This window comes from Ptychodera flava, chromosome 22 (assembly GCF_041260155.1).
Source record: "Ptychodera flava strain L36383 chromosome 22, AS_Pfla_20210202, whole genome shotgun sequence".
NCBI lineage: Eukaryota > Metazoa > Hemichordata > Enteropneusta > Ptychoderidae > Ptychodera > Ptychodera flava.
The window spans coordinates 17779278-17798690 of NC_091949.1; the positions used below are offsets into that span (position 1 = coordinate 17779278).

The following is a 19413-nucleotide window of genomic DNA, read 5'->3' on the forward strand; positions in this document are numbered from 1 at the left end:
CGAGGCTCTGAGAGGCAGGGATTTGCTCAACAAATGATGGTTGAAATACGAAATGTGAACTTCATGAGGCATGTACACAAACCCTGCGACACCTCCATTTTGTGACTTTCTTCTAGAGTGAGAATTGCCAAACTTTGCCCATATGAGTCGCATTAAGTGCAAAACCGTATCACTTTTTGGTACAATAAACCAAGGACGACGAAATGTCATCGCGACCACAGGAATATTCAACTGTTTTCATGTCGAACACCATGTAGTTGAGTTATCACAATTTTTCAGTGAAACTGCTTGTGTCAAGTGATAAACGGTTGAATACTTTTTTTTTATTAAACCGATTTGGATCTGAAAGGTTCAGTTTAGTCATTGAATGATCAATCTTAAGGTAGAACGTGCCTCGGGGACAGATATTCGAACTCTCAAACTTTTACAATTCTTTTCTGATATACCACTTGTGGGGGTTCATTTTAAAGCACTTGGCGTAAGAAAGCTTTTCTCCGGCTTTGTTTTTTGAGATTCGACAATGTTTTTTCTCCATAGAGTCTATACAGGGATCGCGGCCATTTTGAATTTTAAATACCGGTAAATCATGGGTTATTTGTTTCTCTGGTACCAAAAATGGCACGGTGAATCCCGATTTTTATTCTTTATTTTGAAATAGAATAATTGAAAGATTCCTTACGGAAAATTACAGCAAAAGTTTAAGTCTTTTACTTCGAGGTGCATACTACCTTAAAGCAGATTTTGCATAAATTACGCCGTGACGTAGACCACTAGAGGTAAGCTTACTCCCCAATGATGTATTCAAGATTCTGAAGTTATTAAGTGAAGACACTGATTGACACCGTTTTCACTTATCAAGCTTTCGTAGAAAAACTACATCAAGGTGCAACCCTCAAATTTTCATGCAGAAAGCGGTCAGTATGCGATTTCTTAGCAGATGGGCAATATTCGGTATCAGCTGGTGGGAACAGAAGGGCGGGACATTTTTCATCATAAGGGGCTGGGAAATTCATTCTCTTGATCAACGGGGAACTTCAAAAAAGCTGTAGTGGTGAGTAGCTTTAGGGAGTATGATGTGGTTGTTTTAGAAGGCTGTCAGTGGGAAGGAGAGTTTGTAGCAAAACGATGACTGTGGGAATGTTTGGAGTAAGGAGAGGCTAGGTTTTATTGGAAGACTTCTCCTAGGGAAGTCAGCAGAGGAAAATGGGCGGGAGAGAATTTTTTCAACTTATACCTTATACAAGAGGGTAGCAACGAGCAGCGATTGTTTCCCCCTCTGAATTTTATTTTATTCAAAGACCCTAGGGTCTACGGTTCGTTAGATAAGCGTACTTAGATGTAAAAAAAACACACCTGACCTCAATTTTTAAAAATCAGCTGGACGGCTGTGCCTGCTGAGATTTAAACCCAGCGAAGTCTTTGCAGTATGAAATCACACCTAGTCACAATGACTGTGTGTTTAAGACTGTCGTGCGAATTGGATATAAATAATGTTGACTGTCTTGTCAGGTGTCATCTTCGCTGATGACACTGATGAACCCTCGAAAATGCCATCGTTGCACCTTCGTACGATATCTAATATATGTGATCGATAAGAACGAGCTATTTTCATTCGTAGAATCGAGATTGAGGAATGGTCTGCTCATTGCTGAAGTACAACCAAAAGGTGGGGGTGAAGGAAAATGGTACATTATCGCTCTTTGACGTTGATAACATAATGCATACGGACTAGCGTACGTGTTTTGTCACAAAATAAAAACACAAAAAACGTCCTTGAAGGGTATCAGGGTGATTATTCCCAGACATTTCTCATCCACCAGTTGACATAGCGTTCGGGATAGGAGTCGAGTAAGTGTCTAGTGAATGTCTCGTGGCAACCTGTCTCCTGAACCTTTGATATTCATATGACACTGACATGCCGAAATAAATTTTTTGATCGACATAGTTCAGGAAATGCAATAGCTCTATTCCAACATAAATTTTACATCATTTTCGCGGGGAAGTACGATCGTACAAATCGTGATGAAATTTGAAATTCTTGTCGAGGAAACTTCAGGGACTCTTTGAACTCCTTGACTCCTTTCGGTTTCCGAAGTTTGCCGATCTATGTCGAGGGAAATACTTCGCGGAGCCTCCACAGAAGAAACGAGGACGCCGAGTTCAAGTGTGATGCGACACAATCGCCAATAGCCTTTGGTGTCGATGAAGATTTATTGGAATAAAGTGGCCCAGGCAACATAGAAAATACTCTTCTAAAAAATCACTGGAGACAAAAAAGCGTTCCAAATTGTAAATAATTACATTTAGGTAGTTCTCCCCTTCAAATTGAAAGACTTGAACTTTTGCTGAAGCCTTTCAACAAAAAAAATTAAATAGTTCCCTAAAAATCAGGGGTCACCGTGCGGAATGCGGTACTAGAGAAACAAATTAGCCAATATTTACCGATTCTTGAAATTTAAAATTGCTGTCATCTCAGGGTTCACTCTATGGGGAAAAGTAAACTTTTCTGTCTTCTCAAAGCCAGGACAGTAATTTTTTTCTTACTCCAAGAACTTAAAAAGAGCGCCTACAAGTGCTAGTCAAAAGAAGCATTGTAGAAGTTTGTGTCCTAATAGCTGACCCCGAGGCACATTCTACCTTAAGAATCTTTCAAAAATACAGTAAATCTGCTTATTGATTCTGGAAATTTTCAGATTACACAGTTATGTCTACTTCAGGAATAACGACAATCCATGGACGATCCTTCGGCAAATTCAATTACATACAATCAAATAAACCCATCAGTATCAAGTTGTTTACTCGGGAGTTCAGACCAAGCAACTTGAACAACATGAGACACGCAATCACCGACTTGACGAAATGAGTCATCTCAAACGTCATAACGTACCACTTGAACTGAAATGGCTCAATGAGTCCTGGCCGCCCATAACAGGTGCGCCATCATGATACTGACGTGTTTCATTGTTGCTAATCCGACATTTCTATTTTTTATTACTACCCATCGCAAAAAAATAGAATTTCTTTCGCTGTCTTAGGAAAGTTTTAACTTTTCCTTTCATGATAAAGAAGGAAATTCAATGTCAGCCTGCAAACTTACGGATCTGAAATTACTCGATTTTACAGAAATTTGAAATTCAAAATGGCCGTCATTCTCCTGTTAACAGTATTACATGTAAAGACATTGTTTTTTGATCTTCACAAAAACAAGATCGTTTGAACTGAATTGAATCTACGGATTTCACGGGTTCTACGATGTACTCTAGCAAATAATTATAGGGTTTTGAGTTTCCGAAATGCTTTTGCTCAAACTGAGGTGCACTAATGCCGCAGACATGAATTTTAGGCAGTACTGAACATTACAACATCGAAATATTCGCGTGTTGCGACCGCCAGGCCTTTCGTGAACATCTAAAAACTGACTCTACATTTCAAAGATAAGAATATCATCAATGACCTGTCACCCGTGAAATGATGGAAATATCGACAAGACAGTATCATAAGATGTAAAATTTACGTTCCTGGAGCATATACACACCGGCGCATGAGCACATTTTCAGTATTTTCCGATGAGGTATATTTCATTAAATCTATTACGTCCAATTTTCACCAGTATGACTTCACGGGTCTTGAGACTGGAGGCTCTGTGACCCGCCCTGACGGAAATTTGTGTAGGCATTTGTTGACAAAGGAGGTCGGGCAAAGGTCGAGAATTGTCGTGCGGTGGTCAAAGTGTTCCACTTTAAATTATTTACGTAAGGAAAATAAATTTGGCAGACAGGCGAGTACTATGGACTGTGATCTTTGATTTGGGTATCGACAATCTGACCCCACTCGGGATCTGCGGTCTGAAGAATGGCTGTGGAGCCCATCGCGTCCCGTGATTTATCTTTTCAACATCTTTACGTGACCACTAATTTTGGTCACAAATTAAAGGCTGAAAACAAAGAAGTATCTGTAGCAATTGTGCAATCACCTGTCCGATAATCAGACATGACGTCACGTGACTACGCATTGTTCCTCGCGGAACCCTGCCGCGGCCAAGACCATCGCACAAGAAAATCATCTCCGCGCCGGCCCGTATCTCAACTTGTACTTTGTTCCTGTAGTTCTGTAACAAAAAAGGAAAGAACCAACACAGATAAAGACGGGGCCATCTCTACACCTGATTTTAATCAGATATGCTCTGCAGTACTTACTTGTTCTAGTTTGTTATTCTCGTTCGCTGTTTTCGAAACGTTTACTACAAGATTGAAGCAAACATAAATTTTATCGTATATTAGATTAAGGTTATAAAAGTAAAATCGGCTAGATGGCGATTTATTCCTCCATATCATTTTACCGCTTCTGCTGACTTTTGCCCAGACACGGGCTGTGCATGTGTCCTACCCCTTGTTGAAATGAAGATTCATTGATATAATTAAAGTCCCTACTAATATTAGACAGGCAAGGTGATTTTGTTTCCTTGCCTTTTTTATTTCAATAAACACTGGAATGACTCCTTAAAAATCAATCATGAGTTTGAAGATTCTGAGGTATGATATGATATATACGGTGAGTTTCGGCTACAAGCTTGCTGAGTTATATGAAGAAATACTGTTTTTCGATCGGCAGTTGGCTCATTCCTGTACACATTTCTGACAGATGCCAATAATTAGTGTCATTCGTTTAAATATGCCAGTTTTTCCTCCTCTGGGTCCTTAGACACCGTTGCAGTTTCGCAATAAAGGTTCATTCGACAAACCGGTAATGTCATTCGCTAAACTCTAAATTTACTGCAACTGCCGCGGAGTCAGCGAAAGTTAAGGTAAAATATTTGTAAATTACATCTTAGATGATTGTTTGTAAATTTCATCTAAGATGAAATTTACAAATAGTTGGTTGCATTGGCCCTCCACTTTGAACTCATCAGAATCCTACCAATCGCAAATAAATCAAGAAGACGCCGGCATTGCGAGGCACAGAATCAACAACTCGAGCAGTAAATAAAGCTGTTCGTGCAAAAAAGAAAGAAAACAAATATTAAACAAAACAAAACAAACAAAAACTACTCATCGATTGTTTGGTGTGAAGTCAATCTTTCCGGACAGTATCAGCAGGCTAGGAAGGGGAGACATGGAGTATGATTCAGTTTTCGAGAGTTTGTCGATGGGTAGGAAAGGTAAAATGAGATGGCAGAGAGCGGCGGGAACTGTTGTAGAGGACTTTTTTGCGAGGGGAGGGGAAGCGGAGAGATTCCCGGCGAAGAGTACATATGGAGAATGAAAACCTATCGGCGAGGGGGGGGGGGGTAGTTTTTCAAATCGTAGCGGGAGTGCAATTACAAATAGCTATTATCCCCCTAAAATTTTTTTATTCTTGTTCAAAATTACACTAGGATAGCAAATTTACATGCAAAGAACACTTTAGTTGCAATATTTCAAAATAAGCTGACCCTGCAACACTTTGTAAATGTTCAGGTCTTCAACATTGAGCTGGTCACAGAGAGACACATCAATGCACACCATGCTTGTGCAAATTTAGAACTACTCGAAAGTTGTCGATTCTCCATGGCAAATAGGCGCTGGTGAATCAGACCTAAATCGTGCAATTTGTGGTCTGACAAATCTAAGTGTTGATCTAGTCGTCCAACTCTATTTATAGTCGCACATCATGATATGGTGCGCGAGTCAGTGGGTACACTGCAATTGCCATCTCTAAGCGGGGTCGAAGGTCGCCTTTGCTGGCCTCGAAGTTTAAGGTTCGTGTTGAGGCAAAATATGGTGAATGATTCTCAAATGATATAGAATTCAAAAGAAGTATTTTAACAGACAGCGTGTTTCTCCCTTGAAACAAAACAGCTAGGCAGAGGCACAGAACGAGCGGTGTTTCCTCATCCTCGTTCGCGTCGATCTGAACAGCCGCGTCCACCCTGTACGAGCTCGCATGACACCCCAATCCCTGAATGAAACATAGCGTGTTACATGTTTAAGAAAACATCCTAGTTTGTCAGACTTATTATTATCATATTTTTGCGTGTCAGAATTATCACCACAATTTCAAACTAGGAGGTGGAAGTTGGATGTATTACTCAAACAAACAAAAAGGTAACAAAAACTGCAAGAAAAATGAAAATAACCCGCGTCACGTCATCACTTTAAGACGTCCAGGATGGGAAGCAAACATGGAATTTGCTGCGTAACATGGCGCAGCCGCAGCTTCTTCTGTAAACACAGTAAACTTGTAAATGACAATACCTGAAAATTCTGGTGCTCGGCGAGGATATTATGTAGCGCCACCGAGAGGCAAAAAACATTGTTTACATTGTCTTTACGTGGTCACAGGTCACGCTTATTCTGCCAGGCACCGACCTTTGTTACGTGTTCCTCACTGCAGAGTGGATGCCCGGGAATTGGTATTACCAAAAAAGGTCTCATTGGGCGCTCTTCTTGACTTTTTAATGACTTTAATGATGAGATTTTGGGCTGAAATGTTTCTAACGACCGGCACTCGACTTTCCAAAAGCATGTGTATTTATTCTCATTGCTCTGTGATGTAAACTAGGTTTTATTTGTACTTTGATTATAGTCTTTGTCCCTCGAGTTTATTTACTTGTATACATTTACATTGTTTTCCCACCTGTATGTGGATGCCGTTTGGAGCTGTTGATGGGTAAATAAATAAATAATTTATTACTGATGACACCAATATGCAAATAAATCAGTTGTCAATGAAAGTTCTTCACATGGACAATCACAAAAGGTCCTAAATAATTAAACATTCGGCGGGATTTCGCTTCTTACGGCGTTTGAAACATCATTTCCGTGTGTCCAAATATCCTTCAATGTTCCGCTACTGACGCAAAATTGCAAAGATTTCTTGCTCGGCAACGCGCCACTAAAGGCTTGAGTCGCGCGATCTAACCCGCACCAGTCGTAATCGATTGCAATGACCTGTGTAATTTCTCCGACTAGTTCCAGACAGCAGACGACGCGGGATTGTTTTAGAAACGCGAGTCACTTTTGCCAAGTAAACACTGGCCATCCAACCTTTGTATGCACAGCATAGTGTTGCCGTTGTATTCCGTAACTCTGGAACTACCCTCTGCGCTAATAATATACCCAGGGGCTTACAATGGCTTGTATTTCTCCGCAAGCAAAGGCACCACACTATCAGTTCTCACGGTTCACGGTGACCTTCCTCTCTGACTGTGTTTGGCTGTACTGGTAGTCTTCTAAATACTCAAATATTAACATTTTTATAAAATTTCGAGTTGTCATGCACATGTTTTAGGGGATGCTATTAAATTATCTTGATGAACGAGCTGTAGGTGACGCGATATGCCAAGCGAGTATTTATAATGCACGATAAACTTGACTGATATTACAAAAACTAAAACAAATCGAGAGAGAGAGAGAGAGAGAGAGAGAGAGAGAGAGAGAGAGAGAGAGAGAGAGAGAGAGAGAGAGAGAGAGAGAGAGAGAGAGAGAGGGAGGGAGGAGGGAGGGAGGAGGGAGGGAGGGAGGGAGGGATATGAATGCATTGTCGTTAGCCTTAGGAGGGAATGTCCCGATCTATCTGAAAATTCTCTTTCATGTATTTATAGGCTGATTGTGACTATGTGAGCGTTTTAGTGAGAAATGCAAATTCAGCAAGTGATCATAGGACAAAAAAAAAGACAAGATTAAAGAGAATGCTATTCTGTACGATAACAAAATAAGTTATCCTTGCGCAGCTTAGAGTACACGAGGACTTATAGACCGAAAGTTTCACTTTTTCCGTTCACAGTACGTGATTTTAGGACTGGCAAGATGTATCAGTCTTTCGATGTCGTGATAAAATATTATTATATTTAGTCATCAGCTCAATGCAACATTTAACACATAGAGTGTTTAATCAGGAGATAAATAATTATGTATAGAATTGACTATTAGCTATGATTACATTTTTACGCCTAAACAGTAATCATAAGTATAATTTTCGTTAATGAATATTACTTTGTCGTTCTTCACGTGTTTGGTGGAAATTATACATTATCACTCTTAAAGTTTTCAATGCTCATTTTTTCAAACATATTGACCTACGTTCTGCGCATGCATAAGTAATATTAAAACTCTGGTGCACCATCAAGCTGTGATGTATTCCTCCAAGACTTTGTTCATCATACATACAGGTTAGCTCAATTAGAGGTCATCGACCTCTCATTTACATCTAAATTGACGAAATGCCAGACACCGACATTATTAATAAAAACACTATAGGTTAATTATCAGTGCATTAGCATTCACAAGAGACACTATCCACACAGACACTGATATTGTGTTTTACCCGCATGTTTCCACGAATGACGTAATCGACGTAACTAAGTGTGTGTTTCAAGACTTTGTCTTCATCACTTCATCTCAACTATAAATGTTCTGCGGGTTTCGCGTTCACCCTACCATCTACGCGACAGCCTACCAAAATATATATTGCTTCAATTTCGCGATCATTTCACCATCAACGCGACGGTCGGCTGACTCTCCACGAGTCACGGTCGGCCACAATCTGAACGGGATTACTAGCGGTAAACTGAGTCAATATGACTTGAATAAAGCGTGAGATTCAATTTCAGGAGGGTGCCGTACCTTTCCGCCGTGCCCCTTAAAGAGGTTACTTACTCCCAAAAAAAGACAAGAAATCGTAACGACAATTAAAGGGTTATTTCTGGAGTAAAATATTATCGAGCTTTGTACTTGGCCTTTTGTTAGCTCGGCCTGACAATGCTTTGCGATTTTTCACTAATTTTCGACATTTGAAACAATAAACTGTACCTCATTAATACCCTTTGCCAAGAATAGATGAATCTCTGGAAATTCATGGTAAAAAAACTAGCCCAAGTATTTCTCAACTTTGGCTTTACAATCCAGTCGGAATTGGATGCAAAAGTAGATCGAAAACAGCTTTCGTCACACATCAAGGATTGTATCAGTGCAGACTTAATTCAGCTTCCTACACTGTTTTCAGTTTAACAGGGGATTCGCAATAGAAGCCACAGTCTGGGGAATTGGAGACAAATAAACTTGAAAGCTCTTGACCAGACTATGGTACAGGCCAAGATAGAAACTCAGATCAGAAAATCCATATCGATATCGCAGATAAAGAAACTGACAAATAAGTCATGGGTCAATTACATAAGGCACCGTTCAGTTTTTACGGCCTGGGGGGCTGGCAAAATCTTGTCGCCGGTTTTCAAAAAAATACAGACCCTCCTGCATTTTCCATGAAAAAAAGATGACTCCCCCTTGTCAGACGAAAAAATTGATGACCCCCCCTCCGCTGAAAAATAACCAAAACCCATATGTCAAATTTACCCGCACGGTTTGGATTTGAACTCCGGTACGCGGCGCACTTTATTCGTGTAGCAGAGATGCCAGTGCACAAACTTCTCAGCCACATCCATTGAAACGTCTGTTAATTAGGACGACTGTAAGGCAATTTTTAACTTCATTTCCATAGACAACTTATGTCCATGGACATTGTATAAAGTAAACTTTATTGGAGTGGTTCGCCAAAGGCAGCCCTCCGGTTAAGAGGATCATGGGCCATTACGTAAAGTCAACTTTATTCTAGTGGGCCACCAAAGGTGGCCCGCCGGTAAAGAGGGTCGATCATGGCCATTGGATAAAATAAACTTTACTGGACAGGGCTGCTGAAGGCGTCCGGCCATTAAGATTGTCACTGGGTATTACATAAAGTCAATTTATTGTAGTGGGCCGCCGGTAAAAAGGGTCGATCATGGCCATTGCATGAAGTAAACCTAATTGGAGTGGGCCGCCAAAGGCGTCTGCCCGTTAAGAGGGTCATGGGTAATACATAAAGTATATTTATTGTAGTGGGTCATGGCCATGGCATAAAGTGAACTTTATTGTTGGTATTATGTTTTTGAAAATGTGGTGCCCCCCTTTCCTACCAGTGAAAAAGCGATGACCCCCCCCCCCTTCGCGGATTCCAAAATTACGATGACCCCCACCCCCTGGATTTTGCCGGCCACCCCCGGCCGTAAAAACTGAACGGTCCCTAAAGAACAGAGAATTACTCGTATCTAATTAACCTCTATATAGAGGAGGGAATTCCTGAAAACCCACAGTTAGCTAAGAAATTGGTAAATATAGCCCCAAATTATGATATTGTTGATTTTGTATCACCACTGGAGACCTACTGGTAAGGCTACAACGAAAAAGGTTAGATGAGGTAGTTGCTCCCGAATCTGTAGACGATGAATCATGTGTTGAAAAGAACCCACAACTGCGTCTTTGGTGGACATCTGGGATTTTCTAAAACGTTTGGAGTTCTGAGACCAATATATTTATGGGAACGAATGCCCCAATATATATTTATGTCAAACTGGTACACACTGTCATACACGAAAAGGGGCAGTGCCCACACTTCCCATGCGAAGTTGCTACCGATTCCCCTTTCGGGACCATGGAATGGTATAGGAATGGAGGGCATTAACACCGAACTTATGATGGTCGCAAATACATTTTAGTTATTGCAATATTAAGAACTCTCAAGAGTTAAAATAGGAAATGCAATCTATCTATACAAACCGTTGATCAAACTCGGAGTAAATAAGAATTTTGCCAATAAGTGGACAGGTCCGTGTAATATTTCTGAAATTAAAAAGATGGTCCTGTTAATAACAAATCACGCCTTTTAAATAGCAATAAGAGTTATCTTAAGGTGATCAAAGTAAATAGCGTGAACTTGAGAGAGCTTAACTGCGACCATCTGAGTTTGATTAATCGACTTCTGATGAGTCTGATAATGAATTAAGAATCCCATTTCAATCACCTGGAGCTAACGAATTAGGAATTCTCCCAATAACGATGTCAACTAAACCCATGATCAGGGCGTACATTCTGTGACGATGATGGTGAACACTGAATACAGGGAGACATAATAGCTTGTAGTAATGATGACGATGACGCCTCGCTATCAGAGGGCTTGGAAAGTGAAATATAATGTTTATGAAGTTAAGAAAATTTTGAAGGGTCGATACAGAAAATTCGTGGGAAGATGAATATGATTTAAATAGCACCGCAGGAGAGTGTTTGCAAAAACGCCCTGTTAATACAGGCAAGGCACTGTAGGCTTCTTTATATATATTTTAATAGGTTATGCGACGACTAAATTCGAGTTCGTAATCACCCGTTAGTTCGAGATGTATGATCGATGTGTGTGTGCGAGGATCGGCTCAAGTGTGAATAAATGCCGTGAATGGCTCGACTAAATTCGTCTACCAATCTTACTTGGCTGAACTATAAAAAGGGAAAACTCATTTCGTGTAGAACTACACATTTCAGTTTATTGAGAACAAGTCCTTTCACGCACACAAAAGGACAGACAGATATCATATAAATATAATTGAAAATATTGAAGAACATTACCCCCCTCCTCCCCAGAGGGAGTCATGAGGTCGAAAGGACGGGAAATTCAGCCGTTAATATCAGAAACAGTCATTTGAGAAATCGGCCTGCTACCGTTACGGAGAAGACTCACACCTCCATAACTTTCATCGCTTAATCCGGTACAAAGGTTGGTATATTTTATGCAAGCCGTCAATACATTTTGCGTAAGCCGACTTTGTGAATTCGGACAGTTATATGTTAATCAGAAACGGTGACAAACAACACAAAGTTGAAAGTAGATGGTAAATTAACTTCCAAGTATCAGCTAATCTATATACAATCTGGAAATTTAAGGGTAGATATTTCTAATAATATCTGTTTTTGATAGTTGTTAATAAATTTACGAGAGTTTTTCGAAAGTGTAACTTAATGAATGCTATCATTTATTAAGATATGTAAATTATTGCCCGCTAATTGTTATAATATGTAAATTATTGCCCGCTAATTGTTATAATATGTAAATTATTGCCCGCTAATTATTTCTAGCGTTGTTTGTATGGTTTAAGTTTCACCTTGAGTTATGAAAATGGGTTAGATCGAATATGCAATAACAATTAAGCTATGCGGGTATAAAGTAAGCTGGTAGTTTTGGTATAGCAGCCTTTTATCATCAGCTGGCTCTTTTGTAAGCCTCGTTGTTGATATGAAGCTCCTACAAATAAGAATAAAACGATGTTAACGTTGAAGACCGAGAGTCTCTGCTCTGTTCATATATCCCGACGACCTCTCGGATGGCAATTCCCAAATGGCAGATAGAAGTGAACTGTAATACTATATTAGTGAATTTTTTGCTACTTAAGTTGTAGAATGATATGAAATTTTAAAATTCGGAAAAAAAATGAGAACTTCGGAAAACAGAAATCAACAATAGATATGAAGACAAAGTAAAGGAAATAATGCGAACGATGGAAAGGTGAACTTTTCAATAATAAAAGGATGTAACTTTTCTATATAGAGTTTGTAAGGGTACTGATAAGTAAATATGATAATATTTCACAACGACATCGAAAGACTGATATATCTTGTCAGTCCTAAAATCACGTACTCTGAACGAAAAAAGCGCAACTTCCGAACGATAACTCATCGAGTACTCTAAGCTGCGCAAGGATAATTTTAATGTACAGAATAACAATCTCTTTAATCTTTTTTCACCATGCATGATCGCTCGCGGAACGCCACCTCAACTTGGTTATAGTTTTGTCTGGAGTACACAACGTACATATATTGTACTTTTAAGAACATTACTCACTTCATTTACATATACAAAGTATAAACCACTTGTGCTAGTATCGAACTTTACATCGTATTTCATTCGTTATGTGACGTTTGCACACTTTCTTGATTTTGTAAGTGGTTGTAAGCTCATAGTTTTTCTATCTCTGCACTTTTAAAATGATAGTGGAATACGAATTACAATGCGGAACGCATTCCTTGAAAGATGGAGAATTTTACGGAGATAACTCATTCCTCTAAGACTTTCTCCATTTTACACACAAATTACCACCAAGGTATAGAGGTTATCGACTCTCATCGAATCCATATTGAAGAAATGCCAGACATTGATCAAAACACCATAGGTTAATTATAGGTTGATTTGCATACAAATGAGACACTATTCGCAAGGATGCTGGGTATATTTCCATTAGTAATTTAATTTTAGAGAATGAGTGTCGTGTACGACTTTGTGTTCATCACGTCACATTAATTATTACCATTGTTAGTTTCTGATTCCTAGCCAAACACTGACAGAAGAGTGACAACAGACCGACGAACATTTCAAGGCACTTCAATCATTAAGTGAAAATCCTCAATACGGTAGCACAGGTGCATCTTCGTCTCTGCTGATAGTCTTGTCACGTCTACTGATGTAACATCATCCCATTCGCTTTACTTGTTCCCACTCCACTTCTCCAGAAACTAGCATGAAATGGGCGCATCTGGACTTTGGATGAGCTAACTTAGACATCCCCCGAGCTCTAAAAGTCACCCGGGCAGCTAAACACTGACTATCCGATCCAAACACCCTCCCAGTTAGTCGGGAATAAGTTCAGAATATCATGTATGTTGATACTTGTGCGCTTTCTGCCTCTCAAATTAATCAATCATCTGGCATACCGCGCTTCCAGAAACAGTATTAACAAACTGCCTTTAGACGTCAACAAGAAACTGCTCGCCTGTGGTTGACCCATATATATACGTCGGAGGGGAGGGGGGCTGGGCAAAATCGACTCTGTGGCGACTTTTCGTGAATCAGATACTATCATCTCCCCAGAATTGATTTCTATTCCTGGGAAAGCCAACAGAATTTTCCCACTGATTTTGACACATTTGTTGGCATTGAACCTTTATGTGAATATTTCATTCTCGGAATCTGCAAGCAGTGACAGGAAGTTTTCGAAAGCGTAGGTCAATCGGGCACTTTGACCCAAAACTTTTTAAAGCCTCCCCCTTTATAAAATGGTTCACACTTTACTAGAGTGTGTTCTTATGTTAACAGACCAGATGAGCCACCGAGGTATTTTTGCAGCCGTTCTCTAAAACGAACCCCGGGGAAATTTTCTTTGGCAAATTGGCTTTTCGGGGTGAAAGGTTACCCTAAACGACATATTGATTTCAGCTGAGCGCAGACCGTCTTGCATCGATGGGCAACCCCGTCCGCATCAAATCTCGTACAAAATACACGTTCTCCACCTCTGGGACGTACCACCTAGCCCATAAGCTTACCCCCCTCCCCTTCCAAGAAAAGGGGAAAAGAAAAAAATGAAATAAGTTAAACACAAACGATGATGTGAAATCGATTATTATTAAGCCTACTCGAGTAGCTGAATTGTATGAGAAAACAGAGAAAGTCCATAAGTTTTCTTCGGTCTTTCGCTCATACCCGGATATTATCAACAAGATCCCGGCTTGCTTCCAGAGATTTCATTGACGTACCAAGCAGACAAGCAAACAAACTGTACATCATCAACTAGTATGATGACAAAATTGAAGGTCGTCGATAAAGTTCTCCTTTCCCCCTCCTCCGGTCTGTGAAAATTTTTAACTTCTCCCCTTTCACTGTGAGTTTACGTTTGAAATCTCATCACGTCCTCTTTAATTTCCTCGAGACAAATCGCGAAGGAAGTTACGCATTTGACCTTAAGTTTACCATAAATAAGCTGTCAGTAGGCCAGAGATAGTGGACCTATCTTTTCACCAGGAGATCCTCTGCATCAATTTAGATCCTTTATATTCAGGCCATATGACACACACACCCTCTGTCTGTCTGTCTGTCTGTCTGTCTGTCTGTCTGTCTGTCTGTCTGTCTGTCTGTCTCTCTCTCTCTCTCTCTCTCTCTCTCTCTCTCTCTCTCTCTCTCTCTCTCTCTCTCTCTCTCTCTCTCTCTCTCTCTCTCTCTCTCTCTCTCTCTCAAATAAAATCCAGCTACGTTTTTGGGATTATGATACAAGTTTGATATGCTGATATTTAGAACACACATGCATTCCACATTGCGTCAGCCCTGTATCGTGTTCCTCGAATGATACTGTCGGCAAGCTGAGCTTGGACTCTTGTTATCATATACACGGGATTGGATTCCCAATAGCTCTGTCCAAAGTCGACCACCGACCAAATGTGGTCGGTCAGTACATGCATGTCAAATAGCATAACAATTTGCACAAAGCAGCCAAGAAGGAATGGCCCGAAAGAGGATCTATCCTACAGGGGATCCGAAATCGTGATTTTATAATTTGATATTTGCAGCGATGCTTCGATTGCAGCTCACCAGATGAGTAAAGTCAGGTGAGGCCGATCATGTTGGCTACTCCAGCTACAGAAAGTCTGAAATGCTTCATTGTATGCGAGTGCTCAAGGCTTGGCTCAAATTCTCGGTGAGTCGATTCCAATACCATGGACTCGGCTGGAGACAATATTGCTATTTGGGTCGCATACAGGGGAAAACCGCACTTATTGACGTGCGCAATTCAACGGAACGGGTATGGCGTACTCTACGTTACATGTCTAGCATTCCCTTGGTCGCACTCTCTCGCAATTTCAGTGAAGTGGAAAATCGCAATCCCGGTGGCTGTCACCTCATGGTGGGCTTACCACATGTGCGCTTATGACCGACCGGTACCATGTTACCTTGGTAACACTCGCCACTGAAGGAAATGGAGCGGTTTTGAAGCAGATGTGCAGATGCGCGACCCGATTTGACCCCGTAACATGTGTATTTCGAGAATCTATTTCGGTGTTTTGGAATGTTTGTTTACGTTTAACCAAAATGATAGAAAATACGAGCAGACACTGATACTTTCACCATCCACACAGAGTCGTTACAATGTTTGTGCAGAAAGCAATACTATCCCCATCGCGATATTTCAATCAAGCAACGCGCTTTCTCCCTTACCAACGCCAGACGAAACCCAAGGAAATGTCTGAGTGACGTTGGTTTTCTCAAGAAGTCTCTGATATTCGTGAACTGAGGCGATAGTTTGTATGACTAGAGTTGGGCGAGCATCCCTCACTCACCAGTTGTAACCCCGTTATCTGTTTTCTGTAAACAAGACCGGAGTGCCTGTCAGCCAGACGTTCACAAAGAAGTACGTGCCAAACAAGATGAACACAAAATTTGGAGATTTATTGATTTCCAGCGAAAGGGGAAATGCTCATAACACAGCCAAACGGGAGCAACAAGCACGAAGACTTACGGGGGTTGGTACACTGATGCCATAATTCAAAATGGAGTAAACCCCTGGGAAACCACTTTGCCCCTTCCTTGGATGACAGCGTAGCCGGTGATTTGTAGTCCCACTTTATTGTGCAGCATATGTAAATATTTCTCAATTGTTAATCGCTACCGTGTTGGCTACGGGACTGTACTCTCTGAAGTCCTAGATACGCGCAAACTGGTCTGCAATATTACTGTCTTCAAAGACCATTAAACTTTTATTACCCACTGTAACTAGATATCCGCCTTGGGTCTTCGAGGGGCAGACCTAGTCTTCATGTCTTATGCTTCCGACAGAAACACATGATGAGTGAGTTGTTTTGGAAGGCCCAGAGGTCATGAAAAGATAATTGTAAACACGCTCTGGGAAGCCAGTCTGTTTTCCTCATCTTTTGTTCACGGAGCATCGAGTAAAATCAGAAACACGTACCTTGAAGTGAGTTTTTCGCTGTCTCTATCGTAAGCGAGAGTACAGAAGGTCTGTATTCCTGCGATGTCACCTAAGGTGACTTCCACCAATATTGTGTAATAATTTCAGTATTTTCTTCCGGTGTATCAAAATGCTGTGGGATTGTGAAGTAACGATTTCTGACTCACATAACATCCTCCACAATAACATCCTCCCAATATGTATCGAAAGTCTGGAAAAGAGAGGGTGCATTCACCGGATCCAGTCACATTCCTCGCCCACATTTCCATAAATGCACGGCCGTTGCCCTCAACGATGGCCAGCCAGCCCCCAAAATACGTACTGAACTTCCGTTTATCAGGACACACAATGGTTTTATTTCATTCTCTGCAAAGTCTAATCTCCAATGATATTGTATGCGTATATATGTACAGTTTTATATACGAAAACATGTATGTATGATGTAACTATGATGTTTTATGTATGTATGTATGTATGTATGTATGTATGTATGTATGTACGTACGTATGTATGTGTGTACGTGTGTATATATGTATGTATGTGTGTAGTATATATGTATGTATGTATGCATGTATGTATGTATGTATGTATGTATGTATGTATGTATGTAAGCGTGTGTGTTTGTATTTATGTTTTGCTGTTTAGTTTATATTGTGTTTATAAATACACTACATAAAACCATTTTCACGGAAGCATATGTATAATATAATACGGATATCCGCGGCGCCGGTAAAGTCAGTCATTAACGGTGACATTGACAGAGTAAAAGGGGATTTGTTGAGGATATAGCCCAGAGAGCGTTTTGCGACACTATCATCTCATATGACACGGGAACTGTTAATCTTACTTTTTTCAACGGCATTACCCAGAGCCGCCTGTCACCAGTTACCCCCGGGGCTAGTAACCCTCCCAGCAACACTCCAATTTGTTATCTCGCAAGACATTCAGCGTCGGGTTACCGCAATGAACTTTGCACAAATTGACGTCCTGGATCACAAGGTCAAAGGTCATTGTCAGCGAACTTTCTGTCATTTGACATCTTAATCAGAGGCGGCTGTCCTGATTGTTTCAATCTTTCGAATAATATCCTAAACGTCGTCCGCTATTTGCCAATCAGCGTCCCCATTTCTGAGTTGAGGATTGGCAAGTCGACTATCATATTCCAAAAAAATAACTCTAACCTCAATGTTTCATCAGGTACTTTAAAGAAACTAGCTGCCAAATTTCAATTATTTGTTTTTACACAGAAAGTTATTTATGTTATTCGGTCTATTTACAGTAAAGCGGTTACTCTGGTATGGCTTGTTGGTTGACAAATATGAAATCAAACCACTCATACAGGCATTCCACGCAGTGCAAATATTTCGTTGGCATTAGTTCTGATAAAGAGACGAAATTACTCATAGGAATATATTTTGCGTTACATCTCTCTGTATACTGAATTGATACCGTCAGGTACAGAAAATACCAGAAATACACATCTCCTTGAGAGGGGTCAGCAAATCTCTTGCGAACAAATGGCTAAACATTGGTGCATGAGGGAACAGCATAAAATAAATTAAGCACTTCTCGACTGATCGAGCTTGTAACAAAAAGATAACATATTTAAAGGGTTGTATCCCTTTTGAAGGGGACATCTGTCATAGCTATTACCTCCGTCTTTATCAAAGTTCGACAAGCGGGTGGAAGTTTAGCGATTTTCAAATTGTTTCGAGTTGCGAAACATGATGTGACTTCAGTTTCTTTCCTAGAGAGAACTGCTCTCGCTTTCGATAGGCGGCTTCGTTGTCGATTTCTTGGAAAGTGTTTATCAACTGAGGTTCCTCTTTCTGGTATCAACATCACTATGCCACCTTTCCAATCGAACACGCCATTACATCGTATATACGCGTACGAAGGTAGATTGCGGACTCAGGGACAGATATATTCAGATTCTCAAACTTTTACGATTCTTGTCTGATCTACCACTTGTAGGGGTTCTTTTTAAAGCTCACGGTGTAAGCAAGCTTTTGATCGTCTTATTTTTTCAAAAATCGAAAATTTTATTTTTCTTTATGGATGGCGGTCATTTGGATTTCAGATATCGGTAAATCTTGGGTAATTTGTTACTCTAGTAGCCTACCGATTTGAAATTTGCACAGTGACTCCCAATTTTTATTCGTGATCTTGAAAGAGGATAGTTGCAAGATCCTTGGGCGGAGTTTGAGCAAAAATTTAGTCTTTCATTCTCGAGGCGCACAATCTAATGCATTGTTTTTGTAGTCAAATTAATTTCATTTTAAGGTAGTAGAACGAGCCTCGGGGACAGATATTCGGACTCTGAACGTTTTACAATAATTTTGGCTCATTTTGAAGCTCACGGAGAAGTAACTAACGTTTTCACCGGCTCATTTTTGTGAAATTAGACAATATTTTTCCCATGCACTTTACACACGGCTGCGACCATTTTGAATTTTAAGTGTTGGGAAATATGGATACTTTGTTTCTCTGGTACCGAATTTTGCGAGGTGGTTGATGTTGATCTCGATATGGAATGAATTAAATTTCCCATGACCAACAATTCGTCTTTCAATTAAATGCCATGCTACCTCAATGGTGTAGTTTATATACGTAACGTTTAAAGCTTGTTGACACTATTCAAACAGTGTGAAAATACACAATGTCAAGCCAGCAAATAGTACAACAGTCAGATCGTTCTATCCTAATAACAGTATTCCAAAATGCAACACTAACAGATGTCTGCCGAGAACCGAAAGCTACCTGTAGTATAGTGAATGTTTTCGACTCTGAGGCCTGGTCGGTGTAACTCTCTGGCAACCAAGTCCTAACTAGCCAACAGTGGCGAA

The 19413-nt window shown here is 40.3% G+C and overlaps 1 protein-coding gene across 1 annotated transcript in view; it reads left to right on the forward strand.

The window, feature by feature from the left end:
* The window catches only part of LOC139122845 (low-density lipoprotein receptor-related protein 4-like), a 66303-nt gene that overhangs the window by 14528 nt on the left and 32362 nt on the right, over positions 1-19413 (forward strand). The gene's annotated exons all lie outside the window — the stretch shown is intronic.